We start from the raw sequence: 8,284 nt of genomic DNA on the forward strand, positions 1-8,284 counted from the left end.
CGGGCGCGGTGCGGCGATCGCCGGGCCTCTGCCCTCGGGGGCTGTGGCTCGCCCGCGGGTTGGCAGCCGGTTTTGGGCGCTAGCCGGATCAGATGACGACGAGGCGGATGGGGATGGGAATGATCCGGCGGCGTCTCCGCCAACGCCGACTCCTTCTGATCTATTTTGTGAGTTTTTCCATTCGGGTTATGATGAGGATGAGGTTGCCTCAACGGTGGACAGGATCTTGCCGGTGGACGATCCGGCGAGGGTTGGGCTACACGCGAGCGAGAGGAAGGAGATGGTGCGTCGCGTCGTGCACCGGAGAACGGCGGCGACGGCTGTCAGGCCATGGAAGGGACCCTCCCGAAGGTTAGTCTTCCAAACCTCACCCTTTTTGATTTGATTCGGCCAGATTCTTGGATTAAAGTTCAGAGGAAGAAGAGATCGATCCGTTCTGCTAGTGAGTCCCGGCGGCCGGGGGCGGCCGGGGCGCCGTTGCCGGCGGGGTGGCCGATCGGGATCGCTCAGATGCAGGAGTTGCGTTTGAACGCACTCCTGGGCCACGAGCACGGAGTGCCAGGGGGTGGGCCGGTTCTGAGTGAGTCGGGCCCGTGCGAGGATGGGCCTGTGTTAACTGGGTATGAGGCCCAGTTTAACCAGGCACGCACGTCGATTTCTTCTACACCCCCATGCACGATCGATGTTCTTCCTGGGTGTCTTCGATTGAAACGATCTAGGGTTTTTGGTGGTGCGAGCCGGCCGAAGTTCTCTGACCGTGGTGCGGGGCATGCTAGGCGCATCCCCCCCTCTCCATGGCATGGCCGGTCGAGGTCTGCCCCCTGGCAAGTCTGGCGCCTCGGGCGGTGCTGGCCGTGGAGGGCAAGTGCCGCCGGCGGGGGGTGGCCGCAGCGGGGGTGGTGTGCCGCGGGGAACGGGCCGCGGCGGTGCTGGACTGCCGCTCGGGGCTGGCCGTGTTGGCGTTGCCCCGTTCCCGGGTGCTGGGACTCGCCGGGCGGCGCAGGAGGCCGGCGGCCCTAGACCGCCACAAGCAGGCGGTGCGCTCGGGCCTAGCGCGGTGGGTCGCGGGTCTCTGCCTACAGGCACTCGGCCACTGACGCTGGTGGCTTTTCCACAGCCGGCTGTGGGACGGGGTGACCCTCGGCCACCGGTGCCGAGCCCTGCGGCCGTCGTGGGCCACGACGCCCCGGCTCCGAGGCCGCCTCCTCCGGCCTCAGGTGTACAGATACGACCGGTGGCGATGCAGACCGGGGCCAGACCGCCGCATTTCGTGGCCAGGCAGACGCAGAATTTGGCGGTGCCGGTGTTGAAGCATGCACAGTTGCCACAAGTTTCGGCTAGTGGGGGAGATTCATCTGCGCCTCGTGGTCAGTGGGGTGACGATGGACATAACGCTTATGGAGATGGACAGCACCGGGGATCCACGTCCACGGGTGGTGGTCGGGGGTATGCCTGGCAGAGCGATGGCTCGCCCGAGAGGCCTTTCCTGGGGCCAACGGGCGGCTTCGTCGAGGGGGCATCTGGACTGGCTCATCGTAACCGCGGTGGTTTCCATGGTAACCGTGGTGGCCGAGGTGGCCGAGGTGGTCGCTATCGTCCACGACAGCATCCTATTGTTGACCAAACGGATGTTGGCGAGGCTACTGAGGAGCCTGGGTTGTCTTGCCAGGCTATGGAGGTGGTGACGGCACTGGCTGACGTGGTGGTTCCTGGTAATGGTGAGGTCGGGTCAATGTCGATGGAGGCTTCTGACAGGGCTGAGCTGGACAGGGCGGCCAAGTATGCGCGCAAGAAGGAATGAATGTTATGTTACCAATGTGGTGATAAGGGCCATTTCATTGCTGACTGTGTGGCAGTTTTATGTGATACGTGTGGCAAGCCAGCCCATGACTCAGGGGCATGCCCACTTTTGAGGGAGTAGGTACCGACTCTTATGATGTATGGAGTGTACTGTGCTGAGCTCACGTTCTTTGAGTCTCCGACCGAGAGGGAGGTTCGTAATGAGGTTCGGAGTGTGACAACTGGGGTTGTTAAAGTGACTAAAGGACAAGTCTCTGAGACCCAGATTGTGCAGCGGCTCCGGGAGCTAGCTCCAGGAGACTTCCACTGGGAGCTTGTCAGTCTAGAGGCTAACTTGTTCAGGGTTGAGTTCCCGACAGTGGAGGATTTACAGAGGCTGCTGAGTTTTGGGATGTGCAAAGTGCCAGGTACTGAGGGCATCCTTGAGTTCCACGAGTGGAAGTTGATTGAGCCTCGGGGTAAACCTCTTACCCAGGCCTGGTTACGTTTTTCGGGAGCTCCTTCCAAGCCTATGCAGGATGCTAGGGTCGTTGCTAGCTCGGGCATCATGGTGGGAAAGCCTGAGCAAGTGGATATGGCCTTTACTAGAGCCCATGGGGTTGCTCGCTTACTGGTCAGTATTTTAGACATTGAGTTTGTGCCTGATGTGGTCAAGTGGGCTTATCGAGGCCAAACCTTGAGATTGAGTTTGAGGATGAGAGTCTGTTTGCTGAGGCACCTGCTGTCACAGACGTTGATATGCACGAGGATGACGAATGGTGCGGGAGTTAAGGAGACTCCGGCCACTGATCCTGGACGAGAGATGTCCGAGGGACCGGGGTCTGTTGCTCAGACGACCGGAGATGGGACGGCGCCTCCTTCTTCAGTGCCGTCGACCACTCTGAGGTTTGGATCTATTGAGCCTGCTACTGCACCTCCGAGACTATGGAGCGAGCGGGTGGAGTCTTTTGAGGATTTTGAGCACTCCTTACCAGAGTTGGACTTTGAGGGCCCGGGCATGGAGGGTTCTTGCGCGGAGGGGGGGGTTCGGAGATAGTGTTCTCGCCTCCCTCGGATATTGTTGACATGGCGGAGCTGCAGGTGGTGGTTCCGAGCTATGCAGGGGGTCCGAGGCATGTGGCCTCGGCGCCACCTTCTCCTCTCGCTCCGGTCGGGGCTACCGTGAGGGAGGAGTTACCTTTGGGTGGAGGTCCGGGGCAGGTGGCCTCGGCGCCCTCTTCACCTTTGGCTGGGCCGGTACTGCAGGTGGCAGGTCCGGTATATGGAGGGGGCTCGGGGCGGGTGGCCTCGGGGCCCTCTTCACCTTCCGCGCCTAGGGTGACCGCCCCACCATTGGCGCCGATGAGCACTCCTGGCCTGCGGTCTGGGGTGGATGGGGAGCGGGGGCAGGTGGCCCTTGGTTCCCCATCATCTGACTCGGCGCCCTCTCCCGGTCGTGGGGACCGGTTGAGTTTTCGGGGGGTGACAGGCGGTCACTCCCCGGGCAACTTCACTCGGGAGGAGGTTATTCAGTTTGGCGGGATTCCGAACCAGGCGTTTGAGGGCCGACGGTTGAGCTGTGGTCTTCAGGGCCGTCCGGAGGTGGACGACATGCAGCAGCGCTGCACCATGAGGGCGGCCAAGCTTCATGACGTCCAGGTCACTACTGGTATGTCGGTGAATACTTCTAATTCCATCTTGCATTTTTCGAACGATGAGATTGTTGATAATGCAAACCAATTAGGGATTTCACTAGGTAGTAATGAGGGTGAAATTTCTAGTTCCATTAATGATTTGCTAGATCTAGAGGCCGAGAGGGCTTTAGATTTGATTCGTAACTTAGCTGCCGTCAAACCCATGAATGATTCCGAGATTGATGCTTTGGGAGTCCGGGTGCTCGATGATTTTTGTGCCGATCTCGCGCCTCCCCCGCCGGAGCCGGAGGAGGAGGATGACAGTGTCGAGATGGATGTAGTTAGACCCCCAGAAACGGGGAGAGAGGACCGGGTGGACACGAGGGACCAGCGCTAAGCGCAAATGGAAGCGCAAGATTTACCCGATGTCCGCGGTACGCAGGAGTGCTAGGATACGTAAGGCAAAAAAATTCCATGACGAGATATGAGAGGAATCTTTTGGAATAGTAGAGGTCTTAAGGACTTGGCTAAAAGAAGGTTTCTTGCAGAAGCATCTATCGAGCATAGATTGGATTTTATTGCGTTGTCGGAAACTGGTAGAGCAAATTTCTCACCACAATTTCTCAATACTTTATCGGGGGGTATTGAGTTTGACTGGCATTGTCTGCCACCGAGAGGAAGATCAGGAGAGATCTTACTTGGTGTTAGATGCGAGTCTCTTGAAGTTTGAAGTGTGGTCATGGGAGATTTTGCTATTAAGTTCAGGGTGCGGTCCAAGGTTGATGGATTTGACTGGGCTCTGGTGGCGGTGTACGGTGCCGCGCAGGCAGAATTCAAACCGGATTTCTTGGCCGACCTTGTTAGAGTATGCGGGTCTGAGCAGCTCCCCATTCTGGTTGGGGGAGACTTTAACATTATTAGGAGACGTGATGAGAAGAACAATGATAATTTTGACGGGAGATGGTCGTTCATGTTCAACACTATTACTGAAAGCTTGGATCTGAGGGAGATTGAGCTTTCAGGTAGGAAGTTCACATGGGCTAACGCCATGCCAAATCCAACGTTTGAAAAGTCGGATCGGGTAGTCGCAAGTGTCGAATGGGAACAGAAGTTTCCCTTTGTAACAGTTCAGGCTCTCTCTCGCATGATTTTTGATCACACGCCTCTTTTTCTTGACTCTGGTGGGGCTACCTACTCGGGCAACAAGAATTTGTTCTCGTTCGAGCTTGCGTAGTTCAAAAGAGAAGACTTCCTGGATCTCGTAGCTAGAGAGTGGGCTAAGGATGCAGGCGGTAGGAATGCGCTTGAGTGCTGGCAGAATAAGATTAGGCATCTGAGAAGTTTCCTACGTGGGTGGGCTAAACATCTTAGTGGGATTTATAAGGTTGAAAAGGAACGGCTCCTTGCCCTTATTCAGTCCTTAGATGTAAAAGCAGAAACCACGGTTTTGCCAGCCGCCGAGCTTCATACCAAGCTTGACGCTGAGATGAGGCTGAAAGAACTCCTTCGTGAAGAAGAATTAAAGTGGGCACTACGGGCCAAGGTACGAAGAGTGGTCCAAGGGGACGCGAACACTCAATTCTTCCACATGATTGACAATGGCAAACATAGGAAGAAGAGAATCTTCCAGCTAGAACAAGATGAGGGTATGATTATCGGTCAGGACAACCTGAAGCTTTACATTACTGAGTACTACAAACAATTGTTTGGACCACCAGAGGAGAACTGTGTGTCTCTAGATGAGTCTAGGGTCGAAGATGTACTTCAACTTACTGCCGTGGAGAACGATATCTTAACCGTCCCTTTTTCGAAAAAGGAGGTTTTTGAGGCCATTTCCCAGATGAAAAATAATAAGGCACCTGGTCCGGATGGTTTCCCGGCTGAGTTTTATAAGAAGTGTTGGCATATTATTAAAGCGGACCTGTTGCCGATGTTCCATGATTTGTTCTCGGGACATTTGCAGCTTTTCCAGCTAAATTTTGGAACAATAACCCTACTTCCTAAGAAAACATATGTCGTGAGAATCGAGCAATTTCAGCCTATCTGTCTTCTGAATGTCAGTTTCAAAAATTTTACCAAGGTTGGGACGATTAGGCTCACACAGATTACGCACACCGTGGTGCAGCCTACTCAAACGGCTTTCATGCCGGACAGGAACATCCTGGAAGGGGTTGTGGTCCTTCATGAAACGCTCCATGAGATTCACACAAAAAAACTTGATGGAGTTATTTTCAAGGTGGATTTCGAGAAGGCATATGATAAAGTCAAATGGCCGTTCCTTCAACAGGCCTTACGCATGAAGGGCTTTGATGAAGCTTGGCGACGCCAGGTGGAAGCATTCACGCAAAAAGGGAGTGTTGGAATTAAAGTGAATGACGATATAGGTCATTATTTCCGAACGCATAAGGGTCTGAGACAAGGCGATCCTATGTCTCCAATATTGTTCAATATTGTGGTTGATATGTTGGCAATCCTGAAAGGGAGGGCAAAGGAGGCCGGTCAGGTGGGTGGCTTGGTGCCTCATCTAGTTGATGGTGGTCTGTCCATTCTGCAATACGCTGACGATACAATCATCTTCATGGAACACGATTTAGCAAAAGCGAGAAACATGAAGTTAGTGTTATGCTTATTTGAACAATTGACGGGGCTAAAGATTAATTTCCATAAAAGCGAGCTGTTCCGCTTTGGTAGAGCCAAAGACGAATAAGAGGCCTATAGACAATTGTTTGGTTGTGAAGTGGGGGCTTTATCTTTCACGTATCTCGGTTTTCCCACTCACCATCGTAAGCTAACAAACAGCGAGTGGAAGTGCATCGAGGATCGGTTTGAGAAGAAATTGAGTTGCTGGAAAGGAAAACTCATGTCTTATGGAGGCCGGTTGATTCTTATTAACTCGGTGCTCACGAGTTTGTCTATGTTCCTCTTATCCTTCTTTGAGGTCCCAATCGGGGTTAGGAAAAGGCTGGACTTCTATCGATCCCGATTCATTTGGCAGAGTAATGAACTTAAGAGAAAATACCGACTGGCCAAATGGGATATTATTTGTCGACCAAAGGACCAAGGGGCCTTGGTATTGAAAATCTTGAAGTCAAGAACAGATGCCTGCTTAGTAAGTGGCTGTATAAGTTGTCATTTGTGACGGAGGCAACGTGGGGCGCAGATTTTACGTAGTAAATATCTGCATTCCAAGACCCTGTCCGAGGTCACACTGAGGCCAACTGATTCGCCATTCTGGAAGGGGCTCATAAGAATCAAAGCTACCTTCTTTAACAGATCTAGGTGTATTGTCGGTAATGGCAACAACACTCGATTCTGGGAGGATACGTGGCTTGGCGACATGCCTTTGGCGACCCAGTATCCGTCCCTATATCGTATTGTTCAGCGTCGTGAGGCTCTTGTTGCCACGGTTATGCAGTCCATTCCACAAAACATTCAGTTTAGGAGGGTTCTTGTGGGTGATCGATGGGAAGCATGGCTTCACTTGGTTTGTAGACTGATGGAGGTTCAGTTAACTCCTCAGCCCGATCAGTTGTGTTGGAATCTTACTAGATCTGGGAAGTTCACAGTTAAATCGATGTATATCGATATCATTAACTCTAGTGTGATTCCTAGTTCCAAAGATGTTTGGAAAGTTAAAGTCCCTTTGAAGATCAAAGTGTTTATGTGGTTTGTACATAAACAAGTAATTTTAACAAAGGAAAATCTAGTTAAGCGCAAGTGGATAGGTTCTACTAGGTGTAGTTTCTGTGATCGAGACGAGACTATCAAGCACCTCTTTTTTGACTGCCCGTTGGCACGAGGTTTGTGGCGCTCTGTGCAAATTGTTTTTAACATTACTCCTCCGACTTTGGTCAACACGTTATTCGGGGCGTGGCTTGCTGGGATAGAGTCCGAAACAGCTAGACACATTCGTGTAGGAGTATGTGCGTTGTTATGGGCAATTTGGAATTGCAGAAATGATTTGGCTTTTAACAGAACAACAACTATTCATTTTTTGCAGGTTTTATTCCGGGCTACTGCATTGATCCGTATGTGGTCCTTACTCACTCCGACGGAGGCCAGGGAGCGTTTGGTTACTGGATCTGTCCGGTGGGAGATGGTAGCGCGGGATATTTTCAACCTGTTTGGATGACGGTCATGTAATAGGATAGGCGATTAGTTTACCTATCTTTTAATTTGCCAGCCAGTTGTGGCTTGTTGGGCTTTCTGTTTTGGTGTTGAGGGTCTGTGTGAGCTAGCAGTTCCTTTTGTTTGCAGACTTTAAAACCTTGTTGAACCTTATTTACTTTTTAATAAATGTGGCCGTATGTATCGTTCTGATGCAGAGGCCGGGGAGTCCCTCCTTTTCGAAAAAAAAGTATATCCTGCACTTGCGCTTAACAATGCATGATTATTATTTTTGCTTAGATAAATGAGTTAAATGCCAAAGAGAGACAAGAGCGAGAACCTACATAACAGGGGCTAATTAACTCCGAAAAGGGAAAACCAAACGAAGGCCGGACGCCGCTGGTAGAGTCGTAACTACACAGACATATGCATGTAAGTTGCTTCAGAGTTCAAATTGATGAAGCTGCCAGTGCACCTCGCAAACCCATGCACCTGATACATAAATGAGAAAAAATCTGGGATGACAACCATGAAACTAAGGGGAAGTCATGCATTTGGAGACCGAACAACTGTGATTAAAAGTGAAACAGAGAACAACAACAGGTGCACCAACTTTCAGCAACACGAGAATCACCTTGGTATCAACATCAAGTTGGAAATGGAGGGCTTCCGCACATGCATACCACCACAATGATCTGCGAAGGCGTACTCGGGGCACTGGAAATCTATCTCTTCTTGCGGCGCGAAGCTTGAGCATCAGGCCT

This window comes from Triticum dicoccoides, chromosome 7A, assembly GCF_002162155.2.
Source record: "Triticum dicoccoides isolate Atlit2015 ecotype Zavitan chromosome 7A, WEW_v2.0, whole genome shotgun sequence".
NCBI classification, from domain to species: Eukaryota; Viridiplantae; Streptophyta; class Magnoliopsida; order Poales; family Poaceae; genus Triticum; species Triticum dicoccoides.